The 15,775-nt window shown below is 40.1% G+C and overlaps 1 protein-coding gene across 2 annotated transcripts in view; it reads right to left on the bottom strand.

Annotated features, from left to right (window-relative positions):
• dapk1 (death-associated protein kinase 1) overlaps positions 1–15,775 on the bottom strand; it is an 81,928-nt gene that overhangs the window by 56,380 nt on the left and 9,773 nt on the right. The window lies entirely within an intron of this gene.

The following is a 15,775-nucleotide window of genomic DNA, read 5'->3' as shown; positions in this document are numbered from 1 at the left end:
GGAAAAGCAAAAACAACAAAGCAGAGCCTCAATAAAAGGAAGCAGCCATGAGAACATCCTTCAAGTTCGTCCCTCGTCCTGTCAAACTTTCCACTGTCCAAAGTTCGTGCAGAGGAAAAGTGTAATCTGTGAAGCCGTGGGATTCGGTGTGAAAATACTGTTGAGAATGAGAAAGGAAAACACAACTGATTCCCTGTACTGGATGCTACACCATCTGTGCAGTTTTGGAGACATCCTGCGCCACTAATACTAGTCAAGTCAATGAAGCACTTGACAGTGATTTTATTTACTTGTCCAGGGATCCACTTCAGTGACACCAAATATAAATCTACCTACGGCAGGGTGTATCAGTACTGATACAGATACCTTGACTTGAGACTGTTTTTCCAATACCAATTTTATCAAATCCATTAACAAAAAGGAAAAATTAAAATATACATTAAAAGTACAAATTTGAGTTTTAATTTACTTTTATTTTGAGGCTCGGTCTCTTTACACGTGTTGGTGTAAAAAAAAAAAAACAGCAAAGCATACTGAATGCTCATTGGCTCAGTGATGCTAATGAGATTCACTCATTTACTCCTTAGGTATTGAAACACACAAACACACAAATATTCGTCCTCTGCACAAAGAGTGATCTGTTTCAAACATTTGAAATATTCTGTGGGATATTTTCAAAATGCTTTTAAGCTGCCTGACAGTAAAACAGGCAAGTGAAGCTTTAAGCCCAAAATTCACTCAAAGTACACAATGAAAAAGTATTGTGTTCAGCTTTGCAGCCATATCTCAATATCAATGACAAGACAGCAAGTTTGTGAATTACAAAAGATAATATCATAATTTGCTCCATGTATATCTAAATTCAGTGAACATGAATGTTTTCTAAATTTCCTTGAACTTCATACTGCTGCAGGGATACAAACTTTAGATGTGAATCTCATATTACTAAAGGGGAGAAAAAATGTAAAGGCTACTGGTATACGACGCTTGGAGAGTTATATGACTTTATAATTACATGGACTATTATGTTAAAACACCTGTTAGGTGTAATGTTGAGCAGGCTGTGACAAAGCAGAACAGTGGCTCTGGAGGATTCCTTCATGAGGGCAGGAAGCTGAAAAACAGCCACATCTCCTCTTGGGTTGGCTAACAGTGCAGATATAGTCTCAGCAAAGCACTGTGTTCACAAGTTAGGCAATTATGTTACAGTCTTTAAAAGTTGGGGCGTGGTTGGGAGGCTTTGAAATCATAAATCAAGATGAAGAAATCTAATTCATGCCGAGCTTTTCCCTCCACAACCAACATGAAACAGTCTGGGAGCAAAGCTTCGTAGCTGTTCACTCTTCGAGTGTAAAACTGTATGAAACAATCCAGCAAAAAATATACACAGACACTAAAGTGTAATCAGTTTTAAAGAGGCTGGAAATGGACTTTTTGATGGTGTGACAGTATCTTAGAAGGACTGATGTGTAATGAGGACTTGACAACGCTAATGTACTAATGCTTATAATGCACCTTCTTATCTTTACTGAGCTATACACACAAGGAAGATTCAAATAAAACTATGATGTGGTAATTAAAGCAAAGGATGTTGAATACTGATGATGGACCAATCTGCAAATTAAGACATCCAAATTTGTAGCTCAGCAAATTAATATATTTACAACTGCAGAAAATTTGTTCAGTATATGCTGTTATCCTCAGCAAAGTAGCAAATGAGCATTAGTCCACAAATGTGATGGTTGAGAGAAAACAAAACTGAAAACATGGAAAAGTTTCCAATCACCATCATCATATTTGAGGATGGAGACTGAGCCGACATCAAACAATAACATAACTAAAAAATGCTTGAGGGAAAAACACCACAGGCTTGTGGGAATCAAACTCAAAGTCCACACTTCTGTTATTTCCAAAGCTGTGCACACATAAAGAGAGAGGGGAAATTGAGCCCACCCTTCATTAACAACACCAGCTGCACACACATACAAACAAGGGGAAAATGGCAGCGGTTCAACAGAGCTCTCTTTCCTTGGTGAGGTAGTGGAGGGAAACGAAAACCCAACGCTGGCTTGAAAGTCAAATACCTTTCCCCGGTAGAGTTTCTCTTTCTGAGAGCTGAGACTTAGCTCTTCAGAATCTAGCTAGGAGCTAACTTAACCGGAGTTAATGCGGTGGATTTCCCCCGTTTGACAGACCTTTTATGTTTACCTGCTAGCGGAGGCTAGCTGGGGAAACCCCTCTCATCCTCCAGGGATGTGCAGGGAGAGCACTGACTTGCATGAATGCTGCTGAATAAGCTCGAAGATGGGCCAGAAATAATGTGCAGGCAGACAAGAAAAAATGTTCCTGGGAAATCACTAACAAACAGAGGCAGGGAGGCTGTTTTTCAAGAGCAGCTCTCCCCCTCAACCCTGTTCAGCGCAAAACCCCAGATAGTCAGCAGGATCAAATTGCTCAGTTCCCTTTGTTGTGCTTAAAGCACAGACAAGGCTTCCCACTTTTGGCCTACTTGTTTCTCTAAAGCAACTGGAGGGGAGGGGATCATAGGAAAGACGCTGGTTGGGAAAGGAGAGGAGAGGCTTGTTTGTGTCTATCAGAGCTGCCTGGGTGTGTGACAATGCCTCGCAGAGCCCTGCATTACTTAATACTGCAGGCTGGAGAATGTTTATCTGTGGAAAGATACTGCGGCGGTTAACAGATTTATTGCTACATGTTTCCCTTTACCCTCGATACAGCAGGTCGGTACGGCAGAGACAGTTCACTACTCAACATTCACCAACTGATATCTCAGGTGTATTATATGCAGTCCCGCCTGTTGAATGTAAACATGTGCAGGCACAGTTGAATATACAAAATACAAAGTAACAGATGCTGCTTGAGCTGTTTCTTAAAAACAGACCTGCTCTCAGTCAATTTACATGCAAACAGCCAAACAGGAGCCAGGCTAAGAGTTTCAGCTCAGCCAGTGTGAACGCAGATAATTGGATTTTACGTCTACTATAGTGTGGCTTCAATGATCTGGCTGTAGACAGGCCTTGATTATACAGAACTATAGTGGAAACACCTTCAGAGACTTTTTCACACTGCAGAAATGGAGTCAAGTAACTGACTACATTTCACTTTGGACAAAAGCAGCTTCTACCTAAGGTGGAGGTGAAACAGTGAGTAGAATAATCGATTAGCAAATCAACAGAAAACTGAAAACTACTTTGATAGTTGATTATAATCAAGGACTTTTTCAAGCAGTGATAGGGTTTTGGACTGTTGGACAGACAAAACAACAGTCGTGTTGTCATGTTATCTGATGTTTTATAAACCAAACGATTGACTAAATCGAGACAATAACAGGTAAGTGCTGCAACTACATAATCTTTATTTGCAGCATGTAATAATGAAATGTAAAAAAAAAAAACTAAAGCAGAAAAGTTGAGTAATATGGTTGATAGTGCAACATTTCATTCCTTATAAAATAAGTTTTCCTGACTTAGTATAATATATGAGATAAATAAAAGATTCTGTAAGAAAGCTAAAAGTCACCATCTATTGCTTGGTGGGGTGAAAAGCTCTTGTGCCCTGATGCTGCCCTAAAATAAAAGATAAATTCAGCAAGTGGAACAAAAGGGTGTACGACCAGGAAGAAGAGCACACAACAAACAACAAAGCACGCAGCTTTAAAACACAGACGTGATGTTACAGAGTCTTCTCTCAGTAAGAAGATTGATCACTGGACACAAGTGAACTGTCAAATCAGCGCGGCCTTGCCCGAACGACAGACTGATGTTAGTTAGAGGCGGCTGCTCGGACTGGGAGCCTGGCCTTGTTAGGATCAAGCAGCGCTGGAATGAACAATGTTCAGTGGTAATGAGCAACACAAAGGCCTTTCTAAACAAAGACGAGCCAAGTGAGAGTGGGCAGGATGGGGAATACATTGGATGGTGACAAGCACACAACACAGCACCATACAGCACAAGACGAACTGTTTAAAGTTTCCAGTGTGTTAGTGCAGTGGATGAATCAGTCTGGAAAGAACAAGGAGCTGTAAAAGTTTTCTACATTACTAACTCTGTTAGTATATTTATCACCTGTGTTTTTACAGTGTAAACGGCCACGGGTGAAACAGCCACACCCAAAAGCAGAAGCAGCTGTAGCTATTTTAAAGTCTGTATTAACCGCTGATGTGTGAGAACAAAATAACAACATAGAGAGAAGGAAAAAAAAAACTTTTTAATCATGGGTGACTTAATGTACAAGACAAAAAGGTGCACAAGAAAACAGAAATGCCAAGATTCACTGATTTGATTTCTGTTTACTACTGTGATGTACAGATTAGTAGTTACAGGAATTACTGCTACAATGTCTCTGGAGAAGCTTTGCCAACTCTGAGGAACACTGATATCATTTCAAGTTATCATCAATATTTTTATAATAACAATGTATGAAATGACCTGAATCTGAAGCTGCCACTGTAGAAAAAAAAACACTGTACACTTCCTGCTCAGCAACAAATGGTAAAAGACACAATTAGAGACCAGCTGGTGAATGTTATGGAGCATTTAGGAACTAAAGAGACAGATGTTTCACTTACGAGTTAGAGAACAAAAGCAGAGCTACATGTTTTCTAACACGTTTGTCATATCAACTTAAAATGTGATGTTATGTCCACATTCTTTTTAACAGAAAGCCTGTGTTATAAACAGAGGTTGTTGATGTTGAAGGGCAGAATGCAGGGAGGGTCTAATCCCTTGTTATGGTCAACAGGGGACTAAAAGTCAGGATATCCTTATTTTTTTCCCCCCCAAATGTCCAAGAGTTATACGTAATCACTGGAGTAGTTATAAAAAAAAAAAAAAAAAAAAAAAAAAAAGAGCTTCTCTAAATATCAAGGAACTTTGTGAAGCTCACGGTGAGTGCAAACGGTAAGAAAATATTTCTGCTTGTTGCATAAGACAGTTTTCTCTAAGTCAACTTGAAAGGAACTTTCAGGAAAGCACTTAGTTTTCTACCTGGAACCTGATAACCACCCTTTATTTTTACACTGGTTTATCAATTCACTCTTTAAGTATTGATGAATCAGTAGCTGATTACACCAGGTAACTGATTCTAACACTTTCATGTAGACAGGAGGAAGTAATCAATGATAACCTCAGGGTTATTCACAGTCAGAATCAGAACCCCATCATCCAAATTTGATTCTGTTTTTATTGAAATTCTTTAAGCCTTTTTGAGGACTGATTTTTTATTGGTTTCATGCATCTTTCATGCCGGTTTGTTTGTTTCTTCAGACAGTTGAGTCCCTTGAATATCATCCCCTGACTGGCATGCTCAACACTGTGTGACACAACTACCCAAACCAGGTCTGGACTGAGTAGGCCAGAAAATATTGATGAAACTAAATGAAAATATTATTTTTGCAGCAGAGAGAGAAAAAGTCCAGAGATATACATTGTCTGGTTGAAGGGAATCAGGCCTCTTCATTGGTGCATTATGATGAAATTCAACCGGCAATACAGTTTCCTATTTAACACTATTTGATGTGTTGCAAGATTTTTTTTAGTTTCAGAAGCAGACACAGGGTTGTGTTTAGGCGGCAGCGTCCTCAGTGAGAATGAGGTGATAACAATCTCAGTCTGAAGCTCGAGTCGTCAGCACAGGGTGTCTGGCACAGCTTGGGCTGACAGCGCGCGCACGCGCGCGCACACGCACACACACACACACACACACACACACACACACACACACACACACACACACACACACACACACACACACACACACACACACACACACACACACACACACACACACACACACACACACACACACACACACACACACACACACACACACACACACAACTACCTGCCTAGAAAATCTGTATTTTCCCTGCTGGAGAGTTGATTCTGACACATGCTCCAGCTGGCGTCAAGAGCTCAGAGGTGAGTCTCTGTTTGCAGATGCATTCCTGATATTAGAATACAGAGAAAAAACCTGGTATTTAACCAATAGAAGTATTTTCCTTCCAGCCACACAGCACCAAGCCTTCTCTAAGACTGAGCTAATGTTTGTCTGGACAGGATTAGAAGTAAATCACTTACTTGCAGAATAATCTAATATGTAAGTAATTCTCAGGGAGTCTGAGCTGGAAAAGGAAAGTATGACACTCACCCTTCTAATCTTTGGCCTCAATCCTGCCATAATCCATCTATACATTACAGCCTCTTAAATACAGCAGAGCCTTCACTCGTGGGAGTATAATACAATGTATATCGTGATCTTTTAAGACCACTGTTCCCACACATCCCAGAAATGTATTCCTCATAGTATCCGAGGATAAAATAAAAGCCGTACTTGCAACAGATTGTCTGCACAGAGCAGCATGTTAAACACTGTGCCATACACGCAGTTTCTGTCTATTCCTTGCAAAATCTTGGTTAACAACACAACATCTGACCTTTCAGTAGCCCCCCCCCCCCAGTAGTCACAGTAGCTGCCGAGTCAGAACCATCACATCAGTGTTGTTTCAAAGCAATAAAGCAACTCTGCCAGCAGCGACATCACCATGCAACCTGTCATTTAATCAATTAGAGCCGAGTCATTACTGGCTCTGAAGCAGGACATACAGCACACAATAGTACAATAACAACACGGTGCAGTGTAATTGACTGTGACAAGCGACAATGTCCAAAAGTTCCCCATTTCATCCCCAGATTTCAGACCTGATCAGCAACAGTGCAACACATCTTTGTCAAATATGAGACATGGTGGAAAATCATACAAGACGGGATAAAAACAATGAAACAATACAAACAATTAGGACAAATATCACATTATAACTACTGAACCATTTCCACAAGAAGGAAGAAAACTATATCTGCTGATGAAAACCAAGACATGGTTGAAAGCTCCTGGTAAAAGCTATGAAGTGGAGGAACATCGTCACATTCTGGTTAATAAAAGTTTGGCACAACAAAAATCTGACTTTAATTAGCATTTTAGCAACTAAAATATGTTAAATTGATATTTCCCTTAGACATTTGAGTGATGTGAATTCATGCAATCACTACAGCTTACAATTTACACACTCCAAGACTTTGTTATCCTTGTGTCTAATTTTGTTTTAGAAGGAAACATCCAGCTCAGGAATTTAATCTAGAACAGTATTTATTTTAATTTTTCATTATTGATTAATCTAACCATTTTCTATTAATTAATTAATTAATTAATTAATTAGCCTATATAATCTGACAAAATACACCCAATGTGGGGCCTTCAAATTGCTTATTTTTCTCTGACTAAGAGTGTAGGGTGTACCCCACCTCTCGCCCAATATCAGCTGGGATTGGCTCCAGCCCCCCTCCCCATGACCCTCAAGAATAAGCGGTATATCTACTGGATGGATGGATGGATGGATGGGTGATATGAAACAGAGAAAAGCAGCAAATTTCCACAATTTTTAAGCTGAAAAGAGAAAATGTCTTCATGACAGAAAACTTATGTCACTTGTGATTCATTGTGCTAACAAAAAGATGGAAAAACACATAAAATACCAATGAGTTTCCTAAATCTAGAGGCAGGATTGTCAATGTCCTCATATTTGATTTAGCTTTCATGGAAAAGAAACACCGCCCTGTCATTATAGTGGCCAGTACTACATTGTGTCTCATCTCTCCTCCACTACTGCGAGCCAGCTATTGATTGGCTCTCTGCACTACTACCGTGAAATTGGAGAGGGTGCTGAAAAGCTGAAAAGTGTTAAATACAATAGCAGGCAGACTCGCAGAGCTCCAGGAAGGCACATACCTCACACACAAAGCCTCTCTTTCAAATCAGATACTGATGCACACTGACTGATGGAGGACGGCACACAAATGGGAACATAATGAGTGTGATCTCACCTATGGTTTGGTCTCCTTTGGTGTGAACCTCAGAGGAAGTTTGCTTTGTTGCATTTTGTTCATTTGGGTTTATGCATTCCCGGTTACAAGGAAAACAAACTGAAGTCACGTGATATCAACTCATGTGACACTGCTGAACCTCTCCAGAGGAAACACAAAGTACAAGAATAACAGTCTATGTTCTGTATATTTGATATTATATTCTCCGAGTTTCAACAGTGATAGTAATAAAATTGTATTTAGACAGAATATTGACAAAATAATGAAACAGAACAATGATTTTATTAGCGTCTGGTCAATTAGTGTCTACAACCAACACGTTTTTTTTGTGTGGTTATCCCCTTGATAATCTTTACAAATACCTAATATACGCTGCTGCCTCTCATCTGCCCATTAAACCTCTGCTCTATGGTCCGTCAGACTTTCTGGAGACGGTGCACTGAAACGGATTTGATGTCGTTAAACACAGGTCTACATTTCAGGTCGGATAATGCAGCCATCTGATAAAAGTGAGGTGCTGTAATCTGGCGATCTGGAGTCTCCATCCCTGTCAGCTTTGACAAAGCAGCTTTTATGCGGCCCAATGACTAGCTGATGGGATCAGTCATCCACCTATCAGCCTGGCAGAGAGAGGTAAAGAGAGTGGCAGGGTTGTCACAGGTCTCTATAAGACAATAAACCGTGGTTAAGTGAGTGGAATACACATTGTATAATTGTTTTGTCACATTACAACATCCTGCAGTATTTAAAATGTTACAGCTTAGAGCCTCCAGTGTGTGTTTATTCAACTTCTTTACTCACACTAAGCTCAGCAAATCAACGCGTGTGCTCTATGAAAAAGAAAATTAGCAACCTTGCTGCTCATTCCCGGAAAACTGGAGAGTTTTATCAGGCGAAGGACAGAAACTGTAAATATTATGATGAAATGAAATGCTGTTACAAGGTTTTCACACTCTCCAGACAATGTGAAAATCCTCTCTGTGTGGATGCACTGTATTAATACTCATCGTACATATATACAAGTTTAACAAGTAGGGGCACGAAAACTTCGCTCTGGAGGAGTGAAACAGTGATGAATGTTCATTCACATCAACTGTATGACTGTACTCCCTTTCCTTAAATTCGCACTTGAGGCCAGCAAGTCCATTAGTAGTTCATTATTTTCTTGTCTTTTTGACCTTGACTCACTAAGTGTTTCTATACTTAAAGCTGTACTGTCAAAACTCCTCTGTCAACATTTAATGCAAAACAGCAGCTGCCAGGTTTTATAGATTCGGTGAGGAACCTGAGGTTTAAACAGGCTTGCAAAGTGTTTTGGATGACATCAGAGGAAAATGGACATACTGATAAACCTTGGATGTGATGTGTGTGTGCGTTTTGCTTTTCAAATCAGAGATTAATATTTCATGGGGAATAAAATAATCTTTGCTGCACTGCTGCCAAATTGCTTGGCACTGAAGAGAGTGAGAGAAAGAAAGCAGTAAGACTGTGAATGTGGGCAGTATTGGTCCAACTGATTCCCCATAAAGAAGCTCAGCAACTACAGCGCCTTTTCCCCCAAAAATACACCACAGTGAGAATTCAGGTCATCCTTATTTTCCATCCACATCTCCACATAAAAAGAAAGGAACTAACAGTCATTGCTTTTGTGTGTGGCATCCCTTTAAATGTGCCTGGTCACTGCAATTACAGTCCTGCTTCTCTAGTTAATTAAATTGTCCTTGGCTCATGGGGGACGAATAAAGTCCCAGTGAACTGCGCAGCGTCCTCTGCCAGTGTACACATTCACCACAGCTCTGAGCACTTCCTCTGCATTTCACACTTGCTGGGTGTTTATGTGCTGGAGGAAATGTAAGTAAAGATGACAGAGTAGATAAAAAACAGAAGAGAAACTACAGACTGCTGACAAAGCTTTTTTTTTCTTACAAAATGTTAACATTCATTAGTTCAAGCTGCTCAGTTATAAAGATTTGCATCTGTTCTTTGTATATGTGCCAATAAACTGAATATATTTGGGCTATGGATCACAAACAGTTAATTGATTATTCAAGAAAATTGATTAAGCAATAATGAAAATAATCATTAAGTGCTCCTAATCGTTAGATAAGACCAGTGTATTCCACATTTCACATCCAGTAAACTATTAAGCTGCTGCAGACAGATAATTATTATTATTACTTTTACTACGTTTTTGGCTAGTTTTTCACAGCCACAGGCAACACTGAAACTGTTATTTTTCTTTGCATTGTTTCTAGTGCAGTTTCCTGGGTAAATAATTAATACATCATTATTTTAGTGCAACATATGAATCAATATTGTGATAGCAGTCATTGTATAGCATATGTTTATCCTGTCAAAGTGGTGATCTCCCTGAATCAAAACCTCAACACCATGTCTCCACACTAAACTCAAGACTGATGGCTACTGAAAATCCCACAAAGTAGCAGGTCCGCTCATAAAACAGAGCATGAGCAAAGATGTCGTCTTGTGCTCATTAATGATCTGAGGGGCAACTAAAACCACTCCTTTAGTGTTTCATGCCAGTTCAGTTTGTTTTCTATGGCCAGCTGAGTCCTATTAACGTCTACTACCTGTGCAGTTCAACCAATGACAGAGAAGCTAAAAAGATGGAGTCTTAGTAGCAGGACAACCACCTCAGCCTCGGAGGCTCCGCGGTTCTCTGCTGTCCGATATGATTCAGTGTGAAAACTCCCCGGTGAGGCCAAGCTTTTCATTAGCATGGAGCGAAGTGTGGGAGGACGCCTCAGAGTGCTCCCTGCCCACTCAGCTGTAGTGTGGGCCACAAACTGCACCGGCAGAAAAAACATTATGCAACCACCATTGCCATTGTGTACAGCGGAAGGGTAACCACGGCAACAGGATTCAGAGACTGAGCCAGAGGAACCAGTGTTGGTTGGAGGAAGGAAGAGTGTGGTAGATAATCCTGGGTGGGCGTCAACAGAGTGTGTGTGTGTGTGTGTGTGTGTGTGTGTGTGTGGTGTGTGTGTGTGTGTGTGTGTGTGTGTGTGTGTGTGTGAGAACAGATATGGATTTTGTCAGGATGTCCTGATGGAGCTTTTTCTCACCTTAACCCCCCTGTTCGATAATCTATTAATAAGGTCATGGCCATAGACACTACTAGTTTCTGATTGGCATGACTAAACTATTTTTGAACTATACTGGGAGACATCAACTATTCTACATCAGGGCACGGCATTAGAAACTATATTAACTAAATACTTGTATCAAAAATATTGATATTAAAAATGAGAAGCATTGATTTACTGTTGATATTATTTGACAGCACACAAACAGCCAATGACATCAGAGAAACTAGCTATATCTAACCAATCAAGTTTAAGAGTAGCACTGGGCTCTGAGGCCACACAGGTCAGAAAAGACCCATACACAGAGAATACATTTTACATCTGAGTGTCTCTTTGGATAATTACAGTATGATCTGATGTAGGGGATGAGATGACACTTTGAATGTCAGTGAAGTTTGGTACAAAATAGATATGGTATGTCATATGTATGTTTTGTTTAACAAACAGTCGAAATGACAAAGAGATCAAAAGATGTGATGCCGAACAGTTGAAAGCAAGCTGATGAGAGTAACTGACATGAACTCACAGGCCTTTATGACTTGGATGGATAATTTGTTGTTTATAACCCATACAATTCTTTGTAATTTTTCACATATGGGTATTTTGGGGACTTTTTTAGAGTACAGTAGAAGGAAAACTGGCAGGAAATGAGGGGAACAAGAGATGAGGTGACAAAGGTCTCTGGCCAGACTTGACCCAGGGACATCAGCACCTTAAATCCTTAGGCCACTGAGGCATCATTAACTCTAATATGACGGCACCTTCCTATTACATAAGAGCTCTTTACAGGTGTACGGACTCTTTCCACTCGCAGCTGTTTCACAGTCAATGTGAACTCAGGAGGGAGGAGTCACATACAGAGGCAGTTTGAGCTTCACTGACAGACAGATTACTGACAGAAAGCTAAATGAGAGGGATCAGTGTTTGCCCTTGTCTAGTAGCCACAGTGAAAAGCCATTCAATGTGTCAGAGGAATGTCATTCACCTCCCCCAGCTCCAAGGTTTTAAGGCAGCATCAACAATGGATACATTGTGCTTAAAGGTAAAGAGAGGCGAAAGGTTTCCCCTACCATCCTCAGAGTTATGATCAACAGCCTCCAAGATTCTCAAACGGTTTCACTGTCAAGAGCTCCTCAACCTTGATTCCTCAAGCCCAAACACACACGTTAACCGTGATCCAAGGGATTTGATCTGGGGTAATTCATTACAGAAACACAGTTTCAGATTAAAATGGACAGATAATCATCCTGGTATCCTCTGAAGATCCTCAATCATCTCTCCTAACAGTTTTTCTGGAGAATCAATTAATCATGCAGAGATAATTGGGACAGCCTGATAAAAAAACATTAAATGTGAAACAGTTGAATGAGCAGATGAACTGAGGTTGTCATCCAAGCTTGTTCTAAGGCTCTCAATAGTTGATAATTTATGCACTCTGTAAATCTGACTTTTTCCATGCCAAAAGTACCTTTATAAATTACAAAAATGTGGCATTATCTTGGAATTTCACTCTCAATTAGTGGAAAGGCCTCAGCGGACACTAAAATTCAACTGAAATCCATATTGATATGCTTGTAGTATTGACTAAAATCACTTTAGACAGACTGAGACACACATCGCTGCAGATTTCACACACTGCTGACAATGACGCCACTGAGTACCATCATACTTTCCCCTTTTCTCATATATGGATGACACTTACTGGCCTGTATCATTTTAAATTTAGTTTGAAATCTTTTTTTTTTTTTTTTTTTTTTTTTTTAAATTGTATTATTGCATAAAGGTTGATTTCCATGTGTTGTTTGATTATAAAGCAAGTCTAGGTTCTATATTAATAATGTGAAAGTATCAAAGCGCTCAGTCCACAGAGAAATGCACACAGCCTGAATTCAGAAACTGAGCCTTAAAATCAGCCGTCAGGACTTCTGTAACTTTGTGATGTCACAGTTATACAGTCATTGCCTTCAGCCATGCTCCAAGCTCCACCCACCCGGACCCACCATCCAGCCTTGCAGATTTGGTTTCTCTGAGTGTTTACCTGAAATCTGATATTTTTTATTCAAATCACTCAGAAAAAAATCAGAAGAGAGGCTCAGAGCCTCCTCTCTTCTGATTGGCTCACCGAACTGTTGTTGCAAAAGCTCCAACGTGAAGCCTGAGAGAGGAGATGTAAAACTACATTGAGATGGTTTTTGGTTCTTAAAACCACAAATATATCTTCTTATGCACCAACACTTCAAATTAAACACAGAAAAGTGTAAAATATGGGACCTTTAAACTTATTCAGTTAATAATATTAAACACACATTTTGGATTCTCTGAATTTTTCTCTAATAACCATCAACACCATTCTTTCAGGTTTGCACTTAGTCTGATATTTCGTCATATTGGTTAAGCCCTTCTAAGACGGCCCTCAGAACAAGGAAAGGCTTTGATTTACCTGTCTTCTGTGGATACTAATGTGCTCAGTTTGTTAAACAGTAGGACAAAAAACAGAAACAAATACAAATGCCAACTTGATATCAGGCTGTGCATACAAATTGATAGAAGTGCAAGACTGTTGTTCTGACAACCGAGGAGATGGTGGCAGGAGAAGGGGGGGGGGCTGTCGGGGCTTCAGCTCTTCAGCTGGTCCATCTATCGTCTCCTGTCTTATTTTGCGCCTGCTCTTTAAAAACAGGGCCCCTATATGTTTGCTGATACTGACATTCAGCAGGTTTCGAGGTGGTTAACTCTGTCATGACTCAGGGAAAAATCAGCAGGCACACAGACTGGTTTTGTAGGTTTTTCAAAGATGTTAAGTGCTGATGTGACCCCGCTGTTATGACACAATCTCTAAACTGACAAGGAGACAAGACATGACATTCAAATACTAAATGATGACTGCACTTTATGATGACTGCGAGATTAACAGAGCTAAATTTCCTCACCTCCAGCCTGACCTTTTTGACATTAATTAAAAGTGAACAGAGTTTTGAAAGCCCCTGCCCTTTCTTTTGATCATATCAATGCAGAAGCACATCAGAGACAACACAAAAGGTTGATCCTCAAGGAGAGGACCTTCAGGGAACCCAAACAATAACAGACTGCGGGAGCATGAATATAACCAAGGCAACTCAGAGCGACAACAATGATCCACCTAGAAACAAGCAACAGAAAATGTTTGGCATGAAACTGTGAGAGGATTAACAGGACCAGAAAAATGGTTCTACATTTTCCATTTGGCCCTCGATTTCATTTGTATGTCTGCTTATGTAAGGCATGAGAATATAATTGAATGTTATTGACATTTAAGCAGCAGCACTGCTGAAATGGACTGATGAGTGTATAAAGGGTCAGAGAAAGAGACAGCAGAGGAGAGAACACAGAAAAGTGAAACGTGACAAAGATAAAACTCTCTTTGCAGTTTCCCAGATGTAAGCAACACTTACTCAGTTAACTCTGACATAGCTTTAGGCCCCAAAAATGGCCCATCCAAGTACACAAATGCAGATGCTTCAATCTGCACAAGATCTGGAGTGTGTGCCCTGTTAATGCAACGCAAGCACAAGCTGCTGTCTGAGTGTTTCAGCTAGGGGCACTAAAGCACGTAATGACAAAAGACAGCTTTCCGTTTGGGTTCACTTCTGCTCAAAAGTGGCTGACAAGGTCGACGAAACTCTAGCAGAGGTATATTTATCATATTTGTCACCTCTTCATTCAGACAGACTGCGTCCACGAGAACACTCTGATTAGCTATATCACGCCCCGTTGAGAACTGAGGTTCCTTACCTCCACTGGTGTGCAAGTAGCACGCTGAGTATGTTCCACAGTGTTTGTGCTGGCCAGGCCTTAAAGATAAGTTCTCAACACGGTTTTTAAGTTGATAGGGTAAACTTGTAAGTAAACAGTTGCTTGTTTACACACCAAGCAGTCATGGAGCAACATTAGCTTTCACTTGGAGTCAAATGTAAGTTTGATAGTCACTCTCCTTTAGCTCCGTTTTTGGTCTCCAACGACTCCTCAAGGAAATATCTAACTCTTTAGCTGCTAAATACTCCACCATGTTCACCAGCTGGTCTCTAACTGTGTCTGTCTGCTCTTTGGTGCTGAGCAGGTAGTAGAGCTTTGAAAACAGCTGCCTACTGCGGCCGAGAACAACACTATGAAAGCAGTGAGGGTGAAAAACAACTGTAAATTTATGGCCTGGACATTTAAACAATGAGCTGAAACTCAGTAAAGATGAGCAGATCACTACGATTGACCCCTTTCACATTGTTTTCATATTGCTATTTGATATATTATACATATGATTTAAAGTGTTATAGCTGCTTTAAATCTTTGGTAGTGTTGGTGTCTCTCCTTCCCCCTAATTTCCAGACAGGCCTGATCTAAGAAGCATTTCAACCAGAGTCTCCTCTAAACCAGGGCTAGATGATATAAACCATATTAACACTGATCAGGATTGAACACTTCCTTGATAAAAAAATTAATTATTACAATGTGCAGATAAGTAGGTCAGTAAGTAACAATATTAGCTTAAGTACACTGACCAGATCACATGCTTTGGCATTGATAATGTTTTATAACAAGTCAAACAGAAACCACTGGCTACTCTAAACTGTTTGGTCAATAAGTGGATGAGACAGTCCCAAACAGGACTGAAGTAACTTTACATCCAACATGACACAGACAGGTGACGTACTGTTAATAAAGCTGAAAGACAATGACAGGAAACACCAAAAACTAAGCTGAACGAGCAGCAAGGTATTTTAAATTGTAATTCTGATCCCA

The sequence above is a fragment of the Seriola aureovittata genome, chromosome 5 (assembly GCF_021018895.1).
Source record: "Seriola aureovittata isolate HTS-2021-v1 ecotype China chromosome 5, ASM2101889v1, whole genome shotgun sequence".
Classification (NCBI taxonomy): Eukaryota; Metazoa; Chordata; class Actinopteri; order Carangiformes; family Carangidae; genus Seriola; species Seriola aureovittata.
The sequence above is the reverse complement of the archived record's forward strand: the minus strand, read 5'-3'. Positions and strand labels throughout refer to the sequence as shown.